Source organism: Pongo abelii, chromosome 13 (genome assembly GCF_028885655.2).
Source record: "Pongo abelii isolate AG06213 chromosome 13, NHGRI_mPonAbe1-v2.0_pri, whole genome shotgun sequence".
NCBI lineage: Eukaryota > Metazoa > Chordata > Mammalia > Primates > Hominidae > Pongo > Pongo abelii.
Genome location: NC_071998.2, coordinates 110,313,936 through 110,338,837, shown reverse-complemented (window position 1 = coordinate 110,338,837; position 24,902 = coordinate 110,313,936). Strand labels below are relative to the sequence as shown.

The window sequence follows — 24,902 nt, the reverse complement described above, 5'->3', positions numbered from 1 at the left end:
AGGTCTCATTCAAAATTATATCTCAGTGCCTAACACAGTCCATGACACATAGTAAATGCTTATGAGTTTTGATGAATGACTGGATGGATCTATTGATACACTGAACAAGTTTCTCTCTTCATCTCTCTCTCTCTCTCTCTCACACACACACACCCCCCACACATGTTCCAATTCATTAGCTACATGCCTTATAAAATTACATATATTCTTTCCTGTTTACAAATGTATCCATTGCATTTTCCACAGTGCCCTACTAACAGTACTGTGGTAAGTGTTTGTGGGATTAATGATCTAGCCATCATTTACTATATGTTAATATGTAAGGAGAAGAGAACATTGGAATGGAAGACAGGCCACAAATATAGTTAATTAAACACTTATTGAGTGTTTACTATGTGACTGTTCATGTGCTAATTAACAAGCATGAGGATATGACTAAGGCAAGACTCCATTCTCATTTTCATAAGTAACACAGGCCTTCTTGCAAAGGATCTCAAGTGTAGTGTAGCTAAAAAAAAAAAAAAAGTGTGGATGCAAATGATATAGAGAGGCAATCTCACCCAGAAGAGAGAGGGAGAGGAAATGATGACCTCTTGAAGTGACAATCCTTGATCTGACCATTGAATGGATACATCAGAATTTGTCATCGGGCTGCATCAGAGAATGAGTATTCTGGGCAGAGGGAAAGAAATTGGAATAACATGTTATAGTTCACCTCGTACTCCAATATTTATTTTAACATTTGACCTTTCCAATAACCCTGGGAATATGAATAGGACGGAGGTTGTGTTCCACCCTGAAAATCTTCAGGAGAGACAAAGTGAGAACTTCAGCTTCCTGCATCTTAACAGGCTTCACTCTTCAGTGTGGTTTGTTTCATCCTTTGAAGCTCAGATCAAGTCTCACCACTTCCAAGAAGACTTCAGATTCATTTAGCAAAGGTTTCTACTGCTCTGTGATCTCAGAGTCTGTGTCTCAAGCAAACTGCGTGATATCACAGAAGTTATTTTTATTTTTCATCTCTTGAAACTATTTTAATCAATAACATAGCACATAGCACAAAGTTCGGGATAGTTACTCAACAAATGCTTATTGAATCTGTACTTTAAATATTTCAATGAAGATAATAAAACCCATTTATTTGCTTCTGTGCAAGGATATGGTGAGGTTCACACGACGTATGCATGTGAAAGACATTGCTTGGAAAACTATTAAAGGATGTAGCTTTATGCTTAACTCTAAAAGCATAAAGACTGGGGGCTCTGGAGCCAGAACATGGGAGTTTGACTCCCGTTTCCACTACTTGCCAGCTAGGGGAACTTCAGCAAGTTCATTAACTTCTCAGCTCCATTTTGTTGTTGTTGCTGCTGCTGAAATTATTTTTTTCTCATCTATGAAATGTTATTAAAATAAAATGAGTCAAGAAAGGTAAAACACTTAGAACAGTGAGTGGCACATAAGAAGCACAGATGAGTGTTAAATATTATAATTTTTACTACACGTTGCTTCCATTCCTTAATACAGACTTCTTAGGATTAATAATAATAGTATTACTTTAAGCCTCCTTCCCATGCTTATCTCAATTATTAAAGAAAATGGTAGCCTGAGATCAGGGACTCTGTCAGAAAATTCTAACTCATGGTTCACGGTCCCTGGGTCATAGTCACCAGCCTGCATGCTGTAGAATCAAGGCTGGTGAATCATCTAAGCTGCAGGCACTCTGCTCCTCTGAGCCCTCTGCCCTCCTCCTTGGCTGGAGGACGTTGTGGGGTTATCTGCTTTTTCTCCAGTAATGCTGGCAATACAGGCTTTTCTGATGCTAAAAATATGCAGCTCAAGATTCAAGGTGAACCAAATGCATTGATTTTCAACCTGGACAAAGATGAGAGGGAGGGAAAATAGAATTCAGAAACTTCTGCTTGGATTGAGGTAGGGGGGTGGGGTACCGGACTTACACTTTTATTTAAAATAATAAAAACATCTATTGGCATTTCTAACTAGTTTGATTAGCCATTGTTAAAGTAGATTCACTAGCAATGTCTTTTTGATAGGCAGAGATAAAGAATTTCTCACTATGAGACACAGAGCCTTTGACATCATCAAAGAGTTTACCATTCCTCAACTTGACCTTTATCTCTTTGGGTTTCTTCTCTGATGATTTCTGGTCCATGAAGTTTACAGAGGCCTGCAATCCAAAAATATCCAGAATCCTCTCTTCAAGAGACTTCCATGAATTGTGACTTCTGAATTAAAACTACACATGTAATATTTCTCCAACAATAATGACATGTCATGTGAGCAGCACTTTGTTCTAATCTGCATGTTTTACAGATGCCATACAGCATATCTGTATAAGGATGGCAGAGACTTAGGAAACAAAAATACTACAAAGGAAATGTTATAATGCTTGGCATATTTAGTCAATAAAAAAGATAAAAAGTTATATATGTTGTACATATAACATATATATACACAACAATATATTGTATAATCTTGATAACCTCCCAATGTTGAGAATAAACATCTATTGAGCATTTTGTCCAGGCAACAGCCTAGATGCTTTCCATAAATTGCTTCACATAATCCATACCAACAAGACGATGACAAAGAAAGCAACAGCGCCATTTTACACATGACAACATGGAGACTCAGAAGGATAAATCAGCTTGCCTAAGATCACACAGGAAATGAAGAAGGAAAGATTAGGCCAAGTCTCCAAAGCTAATGCTGTGTCTACTTAAAGAAGCACTCTCTTTCAGGCCAGGGAGAACCAGGCTTTCAGTTCAGAGGACAGTACAGTGCAGTCTGCCCAAGTGAGGTCCCCGATCTGCAACACCATCATCACCTGGGAACTTGTTAGAAATATAAATCCTGGAGCCCACCCCAGACATACTGAATCAGAAACTCTGGAGGTGGAACCCAGCAATCTGGATCTTAACATGCCCTGGGAGTGATTCTGATGACTATTGTGGTTTCAGTAACATTGGTGAAGAAGTCGAGCCTCATTGAAGCAGAGTAAATTGCCCACATTCCCAGAACAGAGCCAGGTTTGGAAGTGAGGTTTTTCATCCCTTAAACGTTTAATGTTGCATGAGGTTGTTTCTCAAGTAGAAAAAATTCTGTAGTGCCTAAGCTTTAGTTTTCTTAGCTGTCAGAAACAGTATACTATTGCGGTCAAAGGTGAAGTTTCTAGATATCAACAGCACGTCTCCTATTTACTTGCTATGTGCTTTAGGCTATTTATTAATATCTTTGTGCTTATAGTTTCTTATCTGCTAAATGCTTATGCAGGCTGCTATGACAATCAAAGAAAAACTGCATGTTAAATGTTTTTGTACAATGCCTGCCACATAATAGACATTCAGTAAATAGATAATTTGTCATTGATATGAATACCTCATTCTTTCTGTCTAGATAGAGAATATCCTTATCCAGTTCCTGGAGCATAGCAGATACACAATAAATGCTCACCCTTTTTGTTCTTTTCCTAGTAGAGACTTCTTTTAGTCCCCTTTAACAGGCTATGTATCTACCAAACTGGTGTTTCACCTTCTGAATTTTCTTACTGCAGCCAACTCCTCTAATATCAAGCAACAAAAATGGATCCTGGGGAAATCAACTTCAAAGTCATCACAATAAAAGAGTTAGCTCTAGTCAACTTTTGCATTGAACTCTTACTAAGAGAGCCTCCTCCACAGAGGAGTCGGCCTGCAGCCCTTTCTCTTAAAACCTCAGCTTATTAACTATTTCCCCCAAAGATGCACCCACTCTTCTCCTCCTTGCTCCTCACACACCCTCCTTCTATAGAACTTTTAAAATTCTTTTCCTTTTGCTGTAGCTTTGAAGAGAGTCACTGCATCCCACTTAGTAAAACAGCAACTTAATACTATGCTTAATTATTTTTGAACCAACAACAATATTTTGCTGAATACTGTAATTGCATTTTCCATTTTGCTAGAAAATTGAAAACTGACGAGCACTGGAACTTGTCACATCAGTATACCTAACAGAAAAGCAACAGACACACAACTGAAGGCTGTGGCTTCTTTGGCAATCACCTGTAATACCTCAAACCCTGAGAAACAGGTTTTGAGGACTCTCTGAACCCAGCATAAGAGAAAAAATTCTTTGTATGTATAATTTGATTGGTAAAGTAGATAAGTAAGTAAAGCTAGACAGGCAAGGATTCTACACAAGGATTTAACAGTTGCTAATACGTAATCTTATAATGAAATTGCAAGACTTCTTCTAAGTCTTAGCGTACCTGTCTCTGAAATGAGAAGAAGAATCATGTATATGCTATTGGTCATTAAGAGGTTTAACAGATACCACCAAAGGTAATGGCTAACACTTAGTAGGTGTTCAATAAAAACAAGCCTTCCTTGTGGTCCGAAAAAGAAAATGTCTGAGAGAAATCGATTTCAACACTTAATGAACAAACACAAGTAAAACAAACAAAAATGGGAGAACAATTCCTCCAGGCTTTGTGTAGAGGAAGCCAAGCTCAAAATAATTAAAGTGAGTCATTCTGGTGCTTCTCCCATCTGTGTTTATCACTCAGTTCATTGTCACACTTCTCCTGCATTGTCTCTATACTTTTTGTCACCTACACATGGCAGATAGCGCCTATGACAAATTGCTGTTTCCATGAATCACAGGGCTGTTAATCCTCACCGTGTCTCCTTAAAACCCATTGCTGCATTTCGCATGATGCTGTGCCTTCTTTACAAATCTTTTAGTTGCCTAGTTACTGGCATAATATTGATAATACCTGCTCCACGCCTATTTACCTTGCTCTTCTCTGCAGCCTAGAGGGTCTCCAAAGCACCCTGTGGGCGTGCTTCTGCCTTCAAACTGCTCTCTGTGGTTTCTCTTCCTCTAGTTTCCTCTTTCCAGGCTTCTATTTCTCCACTCCCTTAAAAATGTCATGCAAATGTTTCAAAAGATAGGCTCTAGCTTTTTCTGTTCTTGATACTCAAAACATGTCAAGCCATGACCCATTATGAAGGCCAAAGCAGTTTGAGCTCTATGGATGTGTCACAAATTGGGAACAAAGAAGTTTATAATCTTGGTAGTCTCTTAGTCTTTTTTTTTTGTTTGTTTTTTTTAAAGGTTTTACTTTTCCGCTTTAAAAATGAATCTAATCATTATTTAAAAATTGAAAAAAATCCTGAAAATAAGAAAAGCAAGAAAACATAATATACATAATAATGGCACCTAAAGGTAACCACTTTGAACGTCATCACATATTTGTTACATGTGGAATAGATTCTTTCAAGTTTGGCTTTTATAATAATATGATAAAACTTATTTGTAATTTTATATTCTGATTCTTTTAATTTATCCTTTCCATGTACCAGCTCTCCTTATTACACTGTCTTCATAAACGTAACTTAAATGGCTGCATATTATTCCCCTGATGAGAGGTATCAACTTCGTTAAGTATTCCCTTAATTTTTACATTTCTAGGTTTGTTTTTCAATTTCTTAGTATAACAAGTAATTCTGTGATCGGCCACTTTGCCAATAAAGCTTCCATTCCAGCAGGAGGCAACAGATTACAAATAGGAAACATAAAATAAATAAATAAATAAATAAATAAATACATGGCATATTACATTAGGAATTAAGGAGATAGGAAGCAACAATGGGCCAATGGTCACTTTAAAATAGTGGTCAGGGTAGGCCTCGCTGAGAACAAAGACTGAAAGGAGATATTCTCACTGAGAACAAAAGACTAAAAGGATATAGCCATGCATAAATGTAGGGAAGATCCATTCAGGAAGGAGGAATACAGAATGCAAAGACTTTGAGGTAGAAGAATTAGAACGTGAAGACAAACATAATTTAAGATAATTGTCCAAAGTCACATAGATAGAAGGTCTTGACAAAATAGTTTTAGGACCTAGATTGCTAGGATTCCATGCAGTGTGTCTAAGTTTTCAAACCTGAAAGCATCAGATGATAGAGCAAAACAAAGAAGACCATAATATTCCCCTTAGGGCAACTCAACTTTACACAAGTTTTTCTGATTATAAGTCCCTGACCTCCCTTTTCTTATAGCATTTACTTTAGGAAACTTTCAATTGTTATTCTTTCTCTACCCCTTTGGGATGTAAATCTTCTCCCAGCCTCTTGAAAGATTTGCAATCTAGAAAGGTCTTTCTCAAGGACCTGGGAGTCATTCTTTAAAATATCATCAAAGAAGATAATGCCTCTATCTCCCAATGGCTGTGGGTAGGTAGGAGCCTAACTTTATAAGCATCAATTAGCAAGCACAGATGGCCAACCTCCCCACTAACATCATCCAGTACCTTTCCGCTAGCTTACCATGGCTCTTAAAAATACTCCGCCTTTTGTTTCAGTGAAGTTTCATCTCCCCTATAGCAAGTCTTAAACTCTATTTCAATAGTCTTGAATAAAGGCTTCCCTGCCTGTGTAACTCCATCTGGTGCAATCTTTCTTTGACAAGTGTAGTCTAACATTTTTCAAAATGTCTTCCTTGGAACTCTGGTCCTCAGTATAAGCCTGCAAGTGTTCATCTTAACAATCATAACACACACCAAATTATTTAAGGCTATATTCCCACAGTTCCACAGCTGCATAGACCCAAAACCTAAGAAGCATTTTTTCACTTTTCCCTGCCACTTCACCTTCCATCAACAAATCCTATTGTCTCTACCTCCATAATACATCCCAGATCTAGACCTCTTCACTTTTACCTTAACCACTGGTCATACCATCATTATCACCTTCCACTTGGAATATTGCAGTGGCTTCCTAACTGATTCCTGCTTGTTTGTCCTTTACTGCTTATCTCCACAGAGTAGGAAGGAATCTTTTTTTTTTTTTTTGAGACAGAGTCTCGGTCTCTTGCCCAGGCTGGAGTGCAATGGTGCAATCTCAGCTCACTGCAACCTCCACCTCCCCAGGTTCAAGTGATTCTCCCTGCCTCAGCCACCTGAGTAGTCGGGATTACAGGTGCCCACCACCACACCCAGCCAATTTTTGTGGGTTTTTTTTTGTATTTTTTTTTAGTAGAGATGGGGTTTCAACATGTTGGCCAGGCTGGTCTCGAACTCCTGACCTCAGCTGATCCATCCGCCTTGGCCTCCCAAAGTGAGGAAGGAATCTTTTAAAAGTAATAATGCACTCTCCTCCACCCCAGAAGCCTCCTGTGGCTTTCTATCACACTTTCGATAAACTCCAAAGTCTGTCATTGCTCCAAATACCCTACCTTGCTTCTCTGATCTCATCTTTCACCACTCATGTTCTTATTCATTCCATCCCAGCCATTTGACCAACAATGCTCCTACTCCAGGGAGCTGTGCACCTTGCTGTTGCTACTGCACCGACCTTCTGTGTGGTTTCTGTTCTCACTGTGTAGCTACCTGCTGATATATCTCTTCCTCTTTCCATCTGATTGTCCCATCTGAAAGAGTAAGTCTTGGCATTCTCTATCATTGCAGCTTGCTTTCATAACACATAACAGGACCTGACACTATGGATTTATTTTATTATTGTCTAATTCCCCCACACATACAAACACTTGAATGTGCCATTTTGTTCACTGCTGCATTTTTGTAGCCTGACAGGTCCTGGTACAAAGTAAACAGTAAGTATTAAGAGAAGGAGGGAATAAGTGAAAGATATTAAGAAGTCTTGCAGCATACACACAATAGTTGCTCAACTTTTTTAACCCACTATTTCCCAAACTTACTGACCACCAAATCCTTTTCCATGCAACATCTCTTAATTTGGAACCCAGTCGGAAAGCACTGGTAGGGCACATTAAAGATGGCTGCAAAACCTTGATTCTTCTCTGATCAAGAGATAGGATCTATGTTCCCTCTACCTGAATCCATGAAGCCTCTGTGACTGCTTTGTATAATAAAGTGTGGTGGAAATGGTGCTGTGCCAGTTTACTGACTCAGCCTTGGCAGCATTTGCCTTTCATATTGGAGCCATGAGCTGCCACAGAAGAAGTCTCATTACCCTGGCAATGTCATGCCGAAGAGGCCATTCATAGACATTCCAGTGCACAGTCTCAGCAGAACCCAGCCTTCTCACCATCTCCCCAAGGCACTAGATACATGAGAGAGGGTTCTCTAGATTCTCCACCACTCAATCCACCAGCTAAATACAATTGAGTCATGCCTGTAATCCCTGCACTTTGGGAGGCTGAGGCGGGCAGATCACCTGAGGTAAGGAGTTCCAGACCAGCCTGGCCAACATGGTGAAACCCCATGTCTACTAAAAATACAAAAATCAGCCAGGTGTGGTGGTGGACACCTGTAATCCCAGGTACTCGGGAGGCTAAGGCAGGAGAATCGCTTGAACCCAGGAGGCGGAGGTTGCTGTGAGCTGAGATTGCGCCACTGTACTCCAGCCTGGGCAACAGAATGAGAGAAAGAGAGAAAGAAAGAAGGAAGGGAAGAAAAAAAGAAAGAAAAGAAAAGAAAAAGAAAGAGAGAGAGGAAAGAAAGAAATTAAGTGACCTCTGTTGACATCAGATGGAACAGAGAATCTCCCACTGAACCCCACCCAACTTCCTGACCCACAAAATCAGAAGATGAAATAAAATGATTGCAGTTTTTAAAACAACTTAAACCAGTCTGTGTCTTGGGAGTTTTGTTATGCAGCCAAGAGATAACTGGAACACTGATGAAATTCACTCTCTTCATTTTTTTCAAATGGGGAAACAAAGGCCTAGAGAGGAGACTGATTCTGTCCCATGATCTCTTAGTTCATGGTAGAACTGGAATAAGAAAACACATCTCCTGTTTCTTGTCTAGCCTTCTCCTTATGGACAAAGAGCTTTAGGTGTTGCTGTGAATCCCAGTTGCCTCTTCTCTCACATGGGCTTTCCCGTTCAGATTAAACTGGCATTATTAAACACATTCTGAGTGTCAAACCACAGGGCTAGGAATGTTTACGTACTCATTTCATTTAGTCTCTCCAGCCAGGGGAGTTCTTTGAGAATACAGACTGTGCCGACGAGCAAAGAGGGATGTCACCAAGGCTATAAAATGAAAGGCAAGTCCAGCCAGAGTGTAAATTTACCAGAATATATTTCATTCTTCTGGCTGTGAGGCCTCAAGCTTTTGAATGAATATGTGCTTAACTATTTATAATTGACCTTTGCACAAAGGAACATGAAATTTTTATAGCCCAAAGCTTCATTTATTAACTTTACTGGAGTGTAAAATATTGCTGTTTGCCATAAATTTATACCAGGACAAACAATATATATGCTAATCAGTAGTCTTGCCATCATCTGCACGCTGTTGTGTTGGCTGGTCATTTCCAACAGGCAAAATAGCAGAATTCAATCGACAAATGACAATTGAATCGCTTGATACTTGCTGTTTACACAGTGAAGTCTGGAGTGGTGAATTAATGGTGTTCATTATAACGAGTCCATTTCCTTTTCATTTCCTTTATAAATTAGTCCAGGTAACACGCTGAGTTCCTTCGAGAATGGCTCCTTGGGAACCTGCTGGGAAACACCTGCAAAACCCACAACTCAGCAGAATCCCTCCAGCTCTCACCCTGCAGTTTTCATGTTGCTTCTGGAGTTTCAAAAATGTACTGATGCTTCAGGCTTGAAAAGGGCCTCAGAGATCATCTCTACTTGTTTGACAGAGGAGATTGAGGCTGAGGAAGGTTAAGCAAGTTGCTCAAATTCACACAGAAAGGTAGAGATGGAGTCAGGACTCAAGAGTGAATGTCAATGAAAAATAAGCTGAGCAGGCCTTTAGCAATCACCTTGTCCTACTCATTAAAAATATGTAGAAAACTGAGGATCAGCGAGGACAAGTTTAAATGTTATATACTTTGTGAAGCCTGGCACCGCTAAGCAGAACCTGTAGCTTCATTCCACCTATTTATGCATTTATCTATTTTATTGATGTTTAATGATGAGTACCTATTATGTGCTAGGTATTGGAGATAAAATTGTTATTAAAGAACACATATCCCCTTCCCTTATGGAGTTTGAAGTATAGAGGGAGAGGCATATATGAAACAAATGGCACATATTGATATAATAGCAAGACGTGGTAGACACCAAGAGTGTTATGAGGATGACAACAAGGAATGTAATCTAGTCTAGGGGACTCAATATTACATGTGAGCTGGGATCTAAATGATAAAGGGATTGACAGATGATGTAGGTTGAGGAGTTGGGTAAAAGCATATTCTAGACAGAGGAAATGTCACGTGCAAGAATCCTGAAGTACGAAGAAGCTTGGTCCATTATAAGAAGGAGCAAGAAGAGCATGAGATGAGTCTAGTTAGGTGGTCCCAGTTTATATTATACTGGACTTTGTGGGTTGCAGTTTTTTATACTAAGCCATATAGAGAACAACAACAATAACAAAAACAACTTTAAGGGACATGGAAATGACATGCAAAACTAAAACACCTTGTTTGTCTCCATTGTAGAACATATTATATTGAATTGCAGTGTTGCTTTCGTGGTGGGATCCTTAACTGTGAAATGAGGACTGAAATCAGGTCTATTTCTACTTTATGTTCATGGCACCTAGCTCAGCTTTTGGTACGTAAGGAACACTTGAATAATGCCTGCTGCATGAAAAGACAATTATTCCAACATCATCCACAAAATACTGGCAGAGAAATGCCTACTGTTTCATCCTTATATCACATGGATCATTCCTTCTTTTCTCCGTTATAAGTGTGAAGATGCAAAACGTGCCAAAGCCACCCCCTCTTCATCTTTGCTGACACAATCTATTTCTGAGAGCAAATTCTCAGCTCCATGTTCCCCCAGTGATATATAAGCTGAAGCCTTCTGAAATCTTCCAGAAAGGCTCTTATTCCTCAATAAAAGGGGCAAATGAAATTGGTATATCTCCTCAGCCTCTTTACCTTGAATTCAGATGCAATGACTGGAGCTGCAACAACTGTCTTGTGATCGTGAGTGGACAAACATTACAAAAAATGGCAAAAGGAACTAGTAATCTATAGACACCAATCCCAATATTCTCGAGCTGTTAAAACAATTCTTCACTCTGAACCCTTATTTTACAAGACAAAATAAACTCCTACTGGTTTTAGCCACTCTAGTTAGATGTTTTTGTTATTTGCAGCCAATCACAGCCCCAACTGGTACAAAGCTCAAATATAGCACCAATCACATAATAGAAACTTAATAAATATTCATACTTTTCCCAATTCAGTCACCTGATTTTCACCAATAAATGTTTTTTTCTTATATATTTCTCTACTGTTTCTTCTCTTTATTTGGTTTATTATGTGTATTCTAATATGAGACAGAGAGAGAGAGAGAGAGAGATTGCAATTACCCTGAGAAGCTTAAAGTTCTGTTGGAAGTTGAGACACAGATACTGTAAAATAATAACTTCATACCTCATCTTGTTGAGATACATACAGGGACAAGATCTGTGTTCCAAATCCTATTATGCTATTAACAGTAGCATAATTTTGGAATGTCACTTCATTATTTGGACCTTTATTAACTCTTTTGCAAAGTGAGGTTTTGATCATCTTTAATTTGGTGCTTCTCAAAAGATATTTCACAAACCACCAGCATCTATATCACTGATGAAGCTTGTTAAGTGCAGATTCCTGGGCCCCACCTGAGACTAAGTCAGAGTCTCTTGGGCTGAAGACTAATGATTGGCAAAATAAACATGCTCCTGGAGTTGTTATAGCACTGAAGTTTGAGAATCATAGTTAAGTTCTATTCTTGATTTAGCATTATTTGATTCACTTGGAATTGAATTCACATGGTAGATTTTACATTGTACAGATAATGTAGGAAATTGATGTTTTAAAGCTTTGTTTAATTGATTTAAGAAGATTAACAGATAAGGCCCTAATGCAGCTGGAGATTCCAGCGCCTCCTGAACCAGAACTTAAGTTTAGTGACAATTGTTGGCTTAAATTATAAGAACCTCCACAGTATTTGCTGCTGGAGCTGTTCACAGTGTTGTCAAAATACCCTCTGTGCATATGTGTCAGTGTGGATGTGTGTTTGGACACATGCATGCCTGTGTATAAATATATGCATGGCCACATATGGATGTACACGTGGACATGTGTATTCCCATGTGCTTAGGCATATACTAATGTGTGCACATAGGGACTTACTGTATATCTCTATATGTAGCTACCTGTGTTTATAGATGTAGACATTTTTACACATCTGCACTTGTACTTTCACATAAGAATACACATATGTATATAGATTTTTTTTTTTTTTTTTTGAGACGGAGTCTCGCTCTGTCGCCCAGGCTGGAGTGCTGGAACGCAGTGGCGCTATCTCAGCTCACTGCAACTTCCACCTCCTGGGTTCACACCATTCTCCTGCCTCAGCCTCCCGAGTAGCTGGGACTATAGGTGCCTGCCACCACACCTGGCTAATATTTTTGTATTTTTAGTAGAGATGGGTTTTCACTATGTTAGCCAGGATGGTCTTGATCTCTGACCTTGTGATCCACCTGCCTCAGCCTCCCAAAGTACTGAGATTACAGGCATGAGCCACCGTGCCCGGCCAGATGTACTTCTTTTTTACATCATACTCACAATTCAATTGCAGGTTGAGTTGTGAGTAGAAAACAATAATCTTTATATAGTAGTCCTTGAAGTGTTGGGAAATAGAAGAAACTGGATGGTTTGCAGAGGTTAGACTCATGATGTTAATTTCATTTAGTTTCTTGAAATGCCTTTTTGTAAAGATAGTTTTTGATAACACAGTGCTAGCACTGTACTGGTACTAGCACTATGGATAATACATTGAATGGTCTTGGGCAAATCAGGTCATCTCCATGAGTCTCAGTTTTTTCTTTTTCTATAGTCTCAGAGCCCTTTGTTCAAATCTACGTGACAATACTTAGAGTTTGTGTTTACCTCTTTTTCTTAAAATGTTAATATCCCTTTGATAATAGGAACTATTCAGCTCCACAGCCCTAATGTCTATAAGACAGTCTAGCATACCATGATGGTGGTGGTGATGAAGATGATGATGGTGACAATGGGAGCTAGTATCTATTGAGTTCCATGTTATAACTGCACTTTCAAGCACTTTACATGGATCACTTCATTTAATTTTCACAACAAACCTTCAAGTAAGTAATAGCATTTTCCCCATTTTAGAAAGACATAGCTCAGAGAATCAATTAACCTGCACAGTGCTAGCAGGCTAGGAATTAACATAGCTTGAATCCAAATCTATGCCTGTCTGTCTCTGAGTGACCTTAATGGACCACTGTGAGATACTGCTCAATAAAGTGTTATTGAATAGCACAGTAATAGAATAATATTTAGTAGAATGAAATGTTTATGGGAGGCTCTTCACAAAGAACCTCATTTACAGAGAATAGTTTAGTTAACGGGAGAAGCTCGTTTAGGATCAAATACAGAAAGACACATTTTAAAAGTAAAAGTGATCACAAAGCTCATCAGACCCAATGACTTTTTTATATATTAAGGAATTCGAAGCCTAAGGAGGTAAAGTGACTCACTCAAAGTGATACAATTGTAGTTATGTAGTAACAATAACACTAGTATCTTCTGTTCTTAATTCCCAGTCCAAGCCTTTTTTCTACTATACCTGAGACCTTGCATCATTTCCTCCTGTTATGCAAAAAGACAAAACAAATTCCAGGTTACCTTGCAGGGGTGCCCAGCCTTTTGGCTTCCCTGGGCCGCATTGAAAGAAGAAGAATTATCTTGGGCTGCACATAAAATACACTCACACTAACAACAGCTGATGAGCCAAAAAAATTGCAAAAAAAAATCTCATAATGTTTTAAGAAAGTTTATGAATTTGTGTTGGGCCATACTCAAAACCATCCTGGGCTGCATACTCAAAACCATCCTGCAGACTATGGGTTAGACAAGGTTGCTTATGGTATCTACGACAATGAAGAAAACAAGTGGAAATTTCCTCTACACAAACACAAGTTACAATTATCATTGTTATTGTCATAGTTATGCTGCTTATGCCTCTGATCTCTGTCTGCTCTTAGAGTCAACGGACAGTCACCAGGACAAGCAAATTAAACACTCATAAGTGCCTATCACGACTCCATGTGAACCCAGGAGACAAAGCTCTCATGGGCCAATTGTCTTATTCTCCCAAAGTGCCTCATCGCATAATTAAAAATTAAACCGTTTTCCAATGAAATAATTTTGTTCATTCTTCTTGCTCCCGCTCCAGAGCCTGTGGCACCAGCTAAATTTCAAATTAAATAATTCAACTGCAATACATTTAAAACAGATCACATTTAGGGCTACACTTTCAATTGGCTGCAAAACCAGGCCAGTTGTACAAGATCCCTGTGGATGTCACTCACCAAGGATGTACAAGGCATGGGATTCTGTTAATGAAAGCTGGCTACCTCTCCCTTCCCTTTTTTCTCATTATCGGCTCTAGCATCACAAAATCTTTTTTTTCCCCTCTTATCCATTTTGTCTCCTTTTTATCCCTTTGTTCTCTTTTTTCCTCCCCTTTGATTAAAAGCTTCCTTAAAAAAAAGGGAAAACCAGAATACTCCAGTTTGCTTTTCTGATGGGCTGTTCTCTGTTCGCTTTCAACATCTGCTCACTTGCTAGGACAATAGAGACACATTATAACTCTCTCCATGCAAGGGGGGTGTAGGTGGCAGGATGGATTGACTGACTGCGCTGAGTCAAATGCTTTCTTCTCCTGGGGCTGCCAGTTTTGATCTGGCTTGGGTTTCCAGGATTTCAGAATCATTATTTCATTTGACAGATGATATTGTAAAAACAGCTTGCCCTGCTAATAGTCTTTACCTGGGGAGTCAGCATGGCAGTGATGAGTGCTGTGGCCAAGTACCCCAGGCGGGCAGGGGGCATGGGTTTGATGTCCAGCTGTGTGATCTTGAGGGAGCCACTTAGCCACCCTGCACCTCAGTTTCCTCAACTGAACTCTTCTTTGCTCAGACATAGTCATAGTTTTATCTGTTCCCAGGCTTACAAGTAACAGGGAAATTTAAACTGCACAGGAACTTTAGGGAAGTTCCACCAGGATTACATGTTAATGAGGACAGTCAAACTAGGAATATCAACTGTTAGGAAGAGAACACAGATGATGTTTTCCCCACAAATCAAGTATTTGTTAAGTGAAGGAAATTCCTATTCTACTGCCAATTTACTTTCCACTTCTCTTTGCTTTCATTCTTTCTGTTTCAGAGGATGGGCAATCGCTTGCTGAGGTTGAGAGAAGGATCTAGGTGCGCTCATCAGGCATTTCCAGGCTGCCTTTTTTAGAGCTAACCTGTCCACAGGACCTGCATATCTCCATTATTCTATTGATAAGCTTTTAGAGGCAGTCTCTGCTCAGATCGAGGTGGGGGTCTCGGGGCACAGTGGTGCAGGGCTATCTACGACGGGCAGGTAAATTTAATTCAAGGGTGAGGTAAAGGAAGCCCCGAATGACCGCTCACCTGTTTTCCCATCCCAAAAGCTTTTGTTGGTAGTAAACCTGAAATGTTTGATCTTTATTGGTGTGCTTCTTGAATCTTATTACCAATAAGTTCTGAATATTCTAGAGAAAGAGGCAGTGTTATTCATTAGTCTTCTAAACTCTTTTTTTTTTTTATTGCAGAGGCCTGAGGAAAGATAAAACATGCCTTAGAAAGAAGGAAAAGTTTGGCTCTTTGAAGCCCTGCAGAGCCACTTAGGACCAGCTATGGGAGGGAAACATTCCCATGGGAGGGAAATAGTGGAGGGGAAATCTCTGGAGGTAGTGAGCTCTCCATCACAGGGTGTGTTCTCTTCTGGTACCATTAATCACTACTATGCACTTTCAGGCACTGATTATTTTACATTGATGTGGAGATAGATGATATAATTGGGGAGCAGGTTTGGCAATACTCCTGGGTACTACTTGACAGGTGTAAGTCCTGCCCCTTTCTTCCACAAGGGCTTCCTCAGTGGCAGATGCCAGGATGGATGTGGCCTTGAATAATTAGTGATTGTGTTGGTCATTTGTGGTTGCGTGTTTATAGAGAGAGAACACAAGTTTACCATGCCATGCTAAGGACATAGCAAATGCCTTTACTCCCTTTCAATGCACCTATGGGGATATACAACACACATATATCCAAATATATATTGGGATACACAACACACAGGCACACAGACACACACACATATACATGCATATGCACACACACATATTCAAGGATGCCATTCATTTGTCCTATTTATTAAAATGTGCTTGAGAAACATAGTCATTTTGGAGCAAATACAAGGATCAAAAAAATAGAAATCTATGAAAAGAAAGTGCAGAATCACTTCCCAGAGAGACTACCAAGTTATGGCACAGTTAGAACAACCGATCTAAGACAAATAGAAAAAATAGCAGACTAGGAACTCTACTGTGTGGCATGGCTTCCAGAATTGTGGAGGCCACCATGATTAGAGACTAAGGGAGGAGATCTTTGATCATTACATATTATCACAAAGTAGCTGATGCTTGTCAACCTACTTGCAGTAGCTTGTGCTTGATTCTCGGTGCTACTAATTGATAAGCTTCTACTGATTTTACCTGTGGTCATAACTGGCTCTAGTAGGACAGGATCTGGAAGCAAAGGAGCCTGCCAGCCTCAAAGGCATAGAGAGGCCTGGGGCTCACACTGGTCATTGAGAAGAGCCCCTTCTTCATTCCTAATTTTATCCCGGCCTCAGTGGTCACCAGCACGTGAGCATTAAAGTCACCCATGCATATGCCACATTCTTGTTTGTTTGTTTTTAAGCTGAATATTAATCAGCAGTAGGGAGAACACAGGATCTACAGTCAGTGATTAAAGTTTAAGATCAGGCAGGTGGTGGCCGGGCATGGTGGCTCACGCCCGTAATCCCAGCACTTTGGAAGGCCAAAGCAGGCGGATCACCTGACATCGGGAGTTTCAGACCAGCCTGGCCAACATGGTGAAACTCTGACTCTACTGAAATACAAAAATGACCCAGGCATGGTGACATGAGCCTGTAATCCCAGCTATTCTGGAGACTGAGGCATGAGAATTGCTTGAACCCTGGAGGCAGAGGTTGCAGTGAGGCAAGATAATGCCACTGCAGTCCAGCCTTGGGCGACAAGAGCAAAATTCTGTCTCAAAAAAAAAAAAAAAAGAGCAGGAGGTGGGAAACCAATTTATTAACAGATTCGCCGTCTGAGGTGTTAAAACTGCCATGCTTTTCTTTGCAAGCTTCAAGTCGAATCTAGAAAAAGAAAGTGCAAAGAAATTTGAGGAAAGGCACAAAATGGAAGGTGTCCCTTTCCTGAACAAGGCTCTTTAGTTAATTTCCCATTCACCCAAGTCACAGAATAGTGCAAAAGAGGCCCAGTTTCTATGGCTGAGGACCTGGGCTTGAGAAAGCTTTATTGTTTCTAATGCTGTGCTTCTGGGTAATTTGCTTACCTTCTGGTCCTCAGTTTTCTCATCCATTAAATGGAGAAGAGGGTCATAATAACAATTTCTTCACTAGGTTGTAATTATTGGAACCAACTGATATGAAAGTATTGTACAATGTAATATACCAGCATTCCTACTGTTTCTCCATCTAGAGTTCTGTGAGATTTCTATGGTTAACTAAAATACGCGACATTAATATAATAATGGCTCTGATGATACCTGATGTAAATAAACACAGAGTAAATATAAAGAAACAAAATTCTTGCTGAGCTTCTCAACCTAGTAGTTTTAACATCTGACTTTACCCTTGAATTCAGTCTCCCGGCGGTGCCACTTAATGTCCCATTTCATATGCTTTGAGGAATTCAAGGTTATGCAAAGAACTTCTGTTTTGGCAAAACGACTAAGCTTGGGGTAGGAGAGGGATTGACAGGCAAGTCAAGGAACGCACTGAAGATCATATGGTGCCACCCAACCCCACGCCAAATGTTTTCGCTTGACAATTTTCTGAAAGTTTTGTCATGGGTTAGATCAGGAAACCATTAAAAACATGGCAACATCCCTAGAAGTCAGGTTCAGTGGAAACCTGGACAAGTTCTTTTTCTTAAAAGGACCTCTATTTCCTCATCTGTGCTCTGAGGCAAATATCTAGGGTCAGTGTCAACCATATAGATCATCAGCAACAGAATTACTCAGGTTTAAAGACAGATTCCTGAGCCCCACCCAGACTTAGAATAGGGAGGGAATATTCTCATTGTCAGTAGTTTCCCCAGTGGGAAATTTTATGCTCCTGAGTGTTTAAGTGGTTGTGGAGAATAATCTCCAAGCTATACCAACTCTAGCATCCTTAGCTTCCTTTACATTTATGTATCTGAAGCAAGATGTCCACAGAAAAAAATAAAAATAGAGATCAGGAGCCTCAGACAAAAAGCATCTCCTCCCCATAGGGAAAAGCATGGAAGATCAGCCAATACCACCTGCACACTTGTCAGAACCCATAAGGAAAGCAAAGCAGAGTTGGCCTGTTATCTTGCCCTTCCATTGTAATTCTGGAAAGGTTCATGCACACCTATGTAGATGACTCTCTGAACTGGCCCATCTGAAGTCAGGACTGTCAGAGTGAAATACAAAATATCACAGACTTGATTTAATGGCCTTTAAAAGTCCCTCCTGAGTGGCTGCGGAGCTCCTTGTCTGTTTCCCCTCGCACTGCTGTGTTCTTAAAGATGTCAACATTAATCACTGCCCACCATCCTGATAGCATTTGGTCACACATCAAGGGGACGCAAGTGGTTTCTGAACGGTTCTGGTGTGTGATGTGGCCACCTTGACCCTAAACCAAGGCTCCCTTCATTTTCAGTGGTGGGTGTGGCATCTAGTTTCTACTAGACACCTCTCTGGAGGTGTCTGGAGGTAAATGCTGGCTTTACTTCTTTTAATTTTGAATATTTACTCCCCAAACTTCCTGGAGGCAGAATCTGAATATATTCCGAGTATTATTTGCTTCTGCCTGAGCCCTAGCATTAATTCACCTATCTACATCTGTGTATTTCTTGGACTTTGTTTTTCATGGTCATTATTATAGACTAATGCTGTCCAATAGGAACATAATGTGAGTCACAAAGGTGAATTATATATTAAATGTTAAATATTCTTGTAGCTCCATTTAAGAAAGCAAGAAGAAACAAGTGAAATTAACCCTTAAAATATTTAATAGTATATTTTAACTCAATATATTCAAAATATTATCATTGCAACATAGAATCAATAACAAATATTTATAAAATTTTGTTTTCTTTTTATTTTGGGAATAGGTCATTGAAATCTGATATATATTTTATACTTACAGTATACATTAATTTGAATTAGCCACCTTTCGAGTAATTAATAACATGCATGGCTACCATATTGTACCACAAAGTTTCAGAATGACAAGAGATAAATTGGCTGATTGATTACTTCACCCATTCATTCAAACACATACTAAGCACTGACTAAAGAATAGACATATTTCTGGGCACTAAGCTATAGAGATAAAAGTCATCTGAATTTCCTGGAATTTATAGTCAATTAGGAGTGACAGGCAATAAAGGAGAGGAATAAACGGACAAAATAATTTCAGGCTATAGTAAAGGATATCAAAGGAAAAAAAAGGTTGATATAATAGAGGGTAACCTAGGGAGAGGAGAGGGCTGGATTAGAACAAGTTATGAAGCAGAACCTCAGAACAAAAGACTGAATGGCAAAAGTTCATTCACTTACGTTTTCATTGTTGAACAACAAACCATGTACCATCTTAGGACCTAGGTAGAATAAGGTGCTATATTAAATATTTAACTACATTTCTGGTGCATAAAGAAACACTAGACTATAGTGAATATTAGACTGTCATCTCCAAGGAAGCAAGAAACGTATCCTCAGGGACTAGAAAGATCTCACTCATAATACCTACTCAATATATATTGATGGTTGGACAAGTGAATAAAGGAATAGAAACCCCTCATGAACCTTGGGTTTGCAATGAAATACATAGCGGAAGGCTGAAAATGTTAATTCAATTTTTGTTTGTTTGTTTTTAGGATTGTGGGGTCTGGATTCCTTAAGCAAGGACATGATCTCAATAGGCACTCTACCACTGCAGACGGATCTACCCACTGGTGCCGAGAAAAAAGATATTTTTATGCTCATCCTTCCTAAGACATATGAATAGAAGAACAGGCTCAGAAAAATGTGCTCTTAAGTGCTGAGCTAATTTTTGAAAATGCCAGGCCTTCCTTACATGAGCAATTTGCCAAGATATACAGAAAAGAAATAAAATTAGAAATGTAACAGCCATTGTATTTAAAATGAATAAGAGCTAATGTGGTGTGTGTGTGTGTGTGCATGTGTGCACGTGCACTGTTGTTTTAAGAAGTATAGTGTTTTATAAAACCATGGGAAGAACTTGCCTCAACAGATCAATATTTCCAAAACAATAAAAGGTGATTCAGGAGAAGGGACACCCATCAGATTATATTCTTACTGCAGTCAAATCTGGCTCATTAAAGAAAAAGATACATTTAGAACTTTTATTTATTGTGTTTTCTTTCTTTCTTTCCTTCCTTTCTTTCTTCTTTCTTTCTTTCTTTCTTTTCTTTCTTTCTTTCTCTTTCTTTCTTTCCTTCTTTCTTTCTTTCTTTCTTTTTTTTTTTTTTTTTTTTAGCTTTGCTCTTGTTGCCCAGGCTGGAGTACAATGATGTGATCTTGGTTCACTGCAACCTTTGCCTCCCAGGTACAAGGGATTCTCCTGTCTCAGCTTCCCAAGTAGCTCAGATTACAGGCATGCACCACCATGCCCAGCTAATTTTTTTGTATTTAGTAGAGATGGGGTTTCACCATGTTAGTTAGGCTGGTTGCGAACTCCTGAGCCCAGGTGATCCACCTGCCTGGGCCTCCCAAAGTACTGGGATTATAGGCACGCACCACTGCGCCCAGCCGTGTTTATTCATTTTTAACGTTCCTTTACCTTTCTCTTTCCTTTGTGACTTTGATGTAGCCAGCTATAGTTCTGCCAATAATACAGTAATAGCCGTCACATATTTGCATGAATATGTCAGGCAATTTTCTACTTACTTTAAATGAATGATTTTGTTTGATACTCAAAACAGTCATTAATTTGGGAAGACTGGTATGGCATTTTAGAAATATAAAAACAAAGATTAGTGTTAGTGGGCAAACAAATATTTGCCCAAGATCCCTGGAGAGCAATTCTCAACTTTTTGTCTCATGATGTGTTTACATTCCTAAAAACTGGTGAGGACAACTGTACTACTTTTCCATTTCTCCTATAATAAATTACCATAGGCTTAGTGTCTTAAAACAACAACATTGCCACAAGTCAGTGGCACATTTGTGTAGATCTATTTTTAGGTTCTCTATTCTATTCTATTGATCTATGTGTCCATCCCTGCACCATCTTAATTAATGTTGCTTATTATAATAAGCCTTAAGATCAGGTTGACTGATTACTTTCACTTTTTTTGTCTTTATCAGAACTTTAAAATAATTCTCCATATCTACAAAACTACCTTGCAGTGACTTTGATAAGAATTGAGTTAAAACTGCGTATCAATTTGAAAGAATTGAAACCTTTATTAGGTTGAGTCTTCCAATTCATGTGCACCATATGTCTCTCCACTTATTTAGCCCTTTGATTTCTTTATTCAGTGCTGGGTAATTTTCAGCAAATAAATCCCATACATGTTTCTTTAGATTTATGCATATTTTGTTAAGTTATTGTAAATGGTATTGTGTTATTAATTTTGGTGTCCACATATTTATTGTTAATATAAGGAAATACAATTGATTTTCATGATTACTTTGTATGCTGTGACCTTGCTCAACACACTTATTAGTTCTAGGAGTGTTTCGTTTTATTTTTAGGCTCCTTGGCATTTTCTATGTTTATCCTCTGTAAATACAATTTTTTTTATTTATTCTTTTCTGATTTGTATGCCTTTGAGTTCATTTTCTTACTTTACTATACTGGCTAGAACTTCCAGTACTATGTTGAATAAGAGGGGTGCTATTGTACATCCTTGCCCGGGACTTCGAGCCAGTCTGACCTCTAAGGAAGAGGTGGAAGCTTAAGGTTAAGCCCAATCTCGCTGCTAATGATTTAATAAATCATGCCTACATCATGAAACTCCAATAAAATCTCCACCCTGTGAAGTTCAGAGGAGTTAGGGCAATGATATTCACTTTTTCATCATTTAGTAAATTGTTAGCTGTTGTTATTTTTTAAATAGATACTCGTTTTCAAGTTGAGAAAGTTATTCTCTGTTTCAACTTTCTGGGAGATTGTATCATGAATGGGTGTTAAATTTTGTAAAGTTTTTTTTTTTATGCAATAGATATAATTATGTATTTCTTTCTTTACCTTGATAAATAGTGGATCACTACTCTAAGACCAGCTGCTCTGTTTCAACCCTATCTGTTCTGACACCAACAGATATAGTACAATTCAGTTATGACACTCACACCTGGAGTTAGTGTAGACCTCACAAAATGAAGGGCAAAATACACAACAAGACTGCCCTCACTTTAAATGCCAGCAAAAAGTTCAGTAGGTCCCAGGTCATCCACACTTCTGATGGGCTGGCTACAAATCTCAGGGTTACCATGACTCCTTCTGGTTCATAATTTGGTGGAATGACTCACAGAACTCAGGAAAACACTATAGTTACAATTTAAATTTTATTATAAAGGTTAAAACTCAGGAAGAGCTAAGTGAAAAAAACATATAGGGTTAGATTTGGAAGAGTGCTAAATGCAGATCTTCAGTGCCCTCTAACTGAAAAATCACATCACATCATCCTCCAAAGCACATTGATGTATTTACCAACTGGGAAACTCCTCTGAACTTCAGAGGCCAGAGATTTTATTGAAGTTTCATGATGTAGGCATGATTGATTAAATCATTAGCAGTGTGACTGGGCTTAACCTCAAGCCTCCACCACTTCCTCAAAGAGGTCAGACTGGCTCAAAGTCCCAGCACTCTAATCATGCAGGTGGTCATCTTGGTGACCAGTTCCCAACCTGAGGCTACCTAGGGGCCCACCATGAGTCACTTCATTAGCAAAATGAGAGTGATAGCATAGTAATTCAAAGGGCTCAGGAATAAATAAAAGACACTTCTCTCAGAAAATTCAAAGTGCACTAGAAGGAATTAAGTACGAAGACCAAATATTATTAATATACAACAATAATATTGATAGATTTTTCAAATATTAAACCAGCCTTGCATCCCTGGAATAAACTCCAGTTGGTTATGGCAATCCAAAGGACTCAGGAATAAAAAAAGACACTTAAATCACTCAGAAAATTCCAAGTGCATAAGAAGGAATTAAGTACAAAGACCAGAAAACTTATTATACAACAATAATATTGATTGATTTTCAAATATAAACCAGCCTGGCATCCCTGGAATAAACTCCACTTGGTTATGATATGAAATTATTTTTATATACTGCTTAATTTTATTTGCTAGTATTTTGCTAATGATTTTTGTGTCTATATTCACAAGAAATATTGATCTACTATTTTGTTTGTTTTTTTCTTTAATATTGGATTTAAGTGACATTTGCATGAGGAAAATATTGGCTTCATGAATGCATTGGAAAGGTTTACTTTTATTTTCTTTAATAAATTGTGTAGAATTTGTGTTATTAAGAAAAATTAACACCAGGCACAGTTGCTCACAACTGTAATCCCAGCATTTTGAGAGGCTGAGGCGAGTGGATCACCTGAGTTCAAGACTAGCCTGGGCACCATGGTGAAACCCTGTCTCTACTAAAAATACAAAAATTAGCTGGGCATGGTGGCGCATGCCTGTAATCATAGCTACTTGGAGGCTGAGACACAAGAATCGCTTGAACCTGGGAGGTGGAGGTTGCAGTGAGCTGAGATCGTGTCACTGCACCCCAGCCTGGGCAACAGAGCGAGACTCTGCTTCAAAACAAAACAAAACAAAATTATTGAGTAGTTGTTTTTTTTTTTGGTAGAACCATCAGCGTCTGGAGGAAATTTTTAAGTTATAAATTTATTTATTAAAATTGTTATAAGAATATTCAAATAATTACTGATTTCATGTTGGGTAAGTTGTACCATTTGTATTTTTCTTGGAATTTGTCCATTTTTCTAACTTGTAAAATTTATATGTGTAGCATTGTTTGTAGTATTTATTTATTATTTGATATATGTTGGATCTTCATAATATCCTTGGTTTTATTCCTGATATTGGTAACTTGTAATTTCTTTATTATTTTTCCCAATTGATTTTAGATTTCTAATTTAATTGACTTCTGATCTCATCTTTATTATTTATTCTGCTTGCTTTGGGTTTAGTATCCTTCTTTTTTATAGAATCCTGATGTGGCAGCTGAAATTATTGTTTTAGCTGTGACTCACACATTTTGATATGTTGTGTTTTCATTTTCATCCAGTTCAATGTATTTTTCAGTTTTATTGAAAGTAGCTCTTATGAGCCTGAATAGCCAAGTCAATTTCAGCAAAAAAAAAAAAACAAAACTGGAGGCACCACGTTACCTGACTTCAAACTATACTGCACAGTACAGTAGCCAAAACAGTGTGGTACTGGCACAAAAACAGGCACATAGATCGATGCAACAGATTAGAGGGCCCAGAAACAAGGTTGCACACCTATGACAATCTGATTTTTAACAAAGCTGACAAAAGCAAGCAATGGGGAAAATAATCCTTATTCAATAAACGGTGCTGGGATAACTGGCTAGCAATATAGAGAAGACTGAAATGGAACCCATTCCTTACACCATATACAAAAATCAACTCAAAATGGATTGAAGATTTAAATGTAAAACACAAAGCTATAAAAACCCTGGAGGATCAAATGAATGAAATTAAGTGAGAAGAGAAGTTTAGAGAAAAAAGAATAAAAAGAAATGAACAAAGCCTC

General features: G+C 38.6%; 1 long non-coding RNA gene across 2 annotated transcripts in view; it reads right to left on the bottom strand.

Moving 5' to 3' along the window:
• The window catches only part of LOC129048005 (uncharacterized), a 104,962-nt gene that overhangs the window by 15,204 nt on the left and 64,856 nt on the right, over window positions 1–24,902 (bottom strand). Inside the window, exons 3-4 of one of the 2 annotated variants that reach the window (XR_010136591.1) lie at window positions 19,691–19,731; window positions 561–672 (exon numbers count right to left, since the gene is read on the bottom strand). This is a non-coding gene — a long non-coding RNA (uncharacterized LOC129048005). Of the gene's footprint in view, window positions 1–560; window positions 673–17,146; window positions 17,235–19,690; window positions 19,732–24,902 lie in introns of those variants that run through there. The other variant, XR_008509977.2, reaches the window with a different exon arrangement.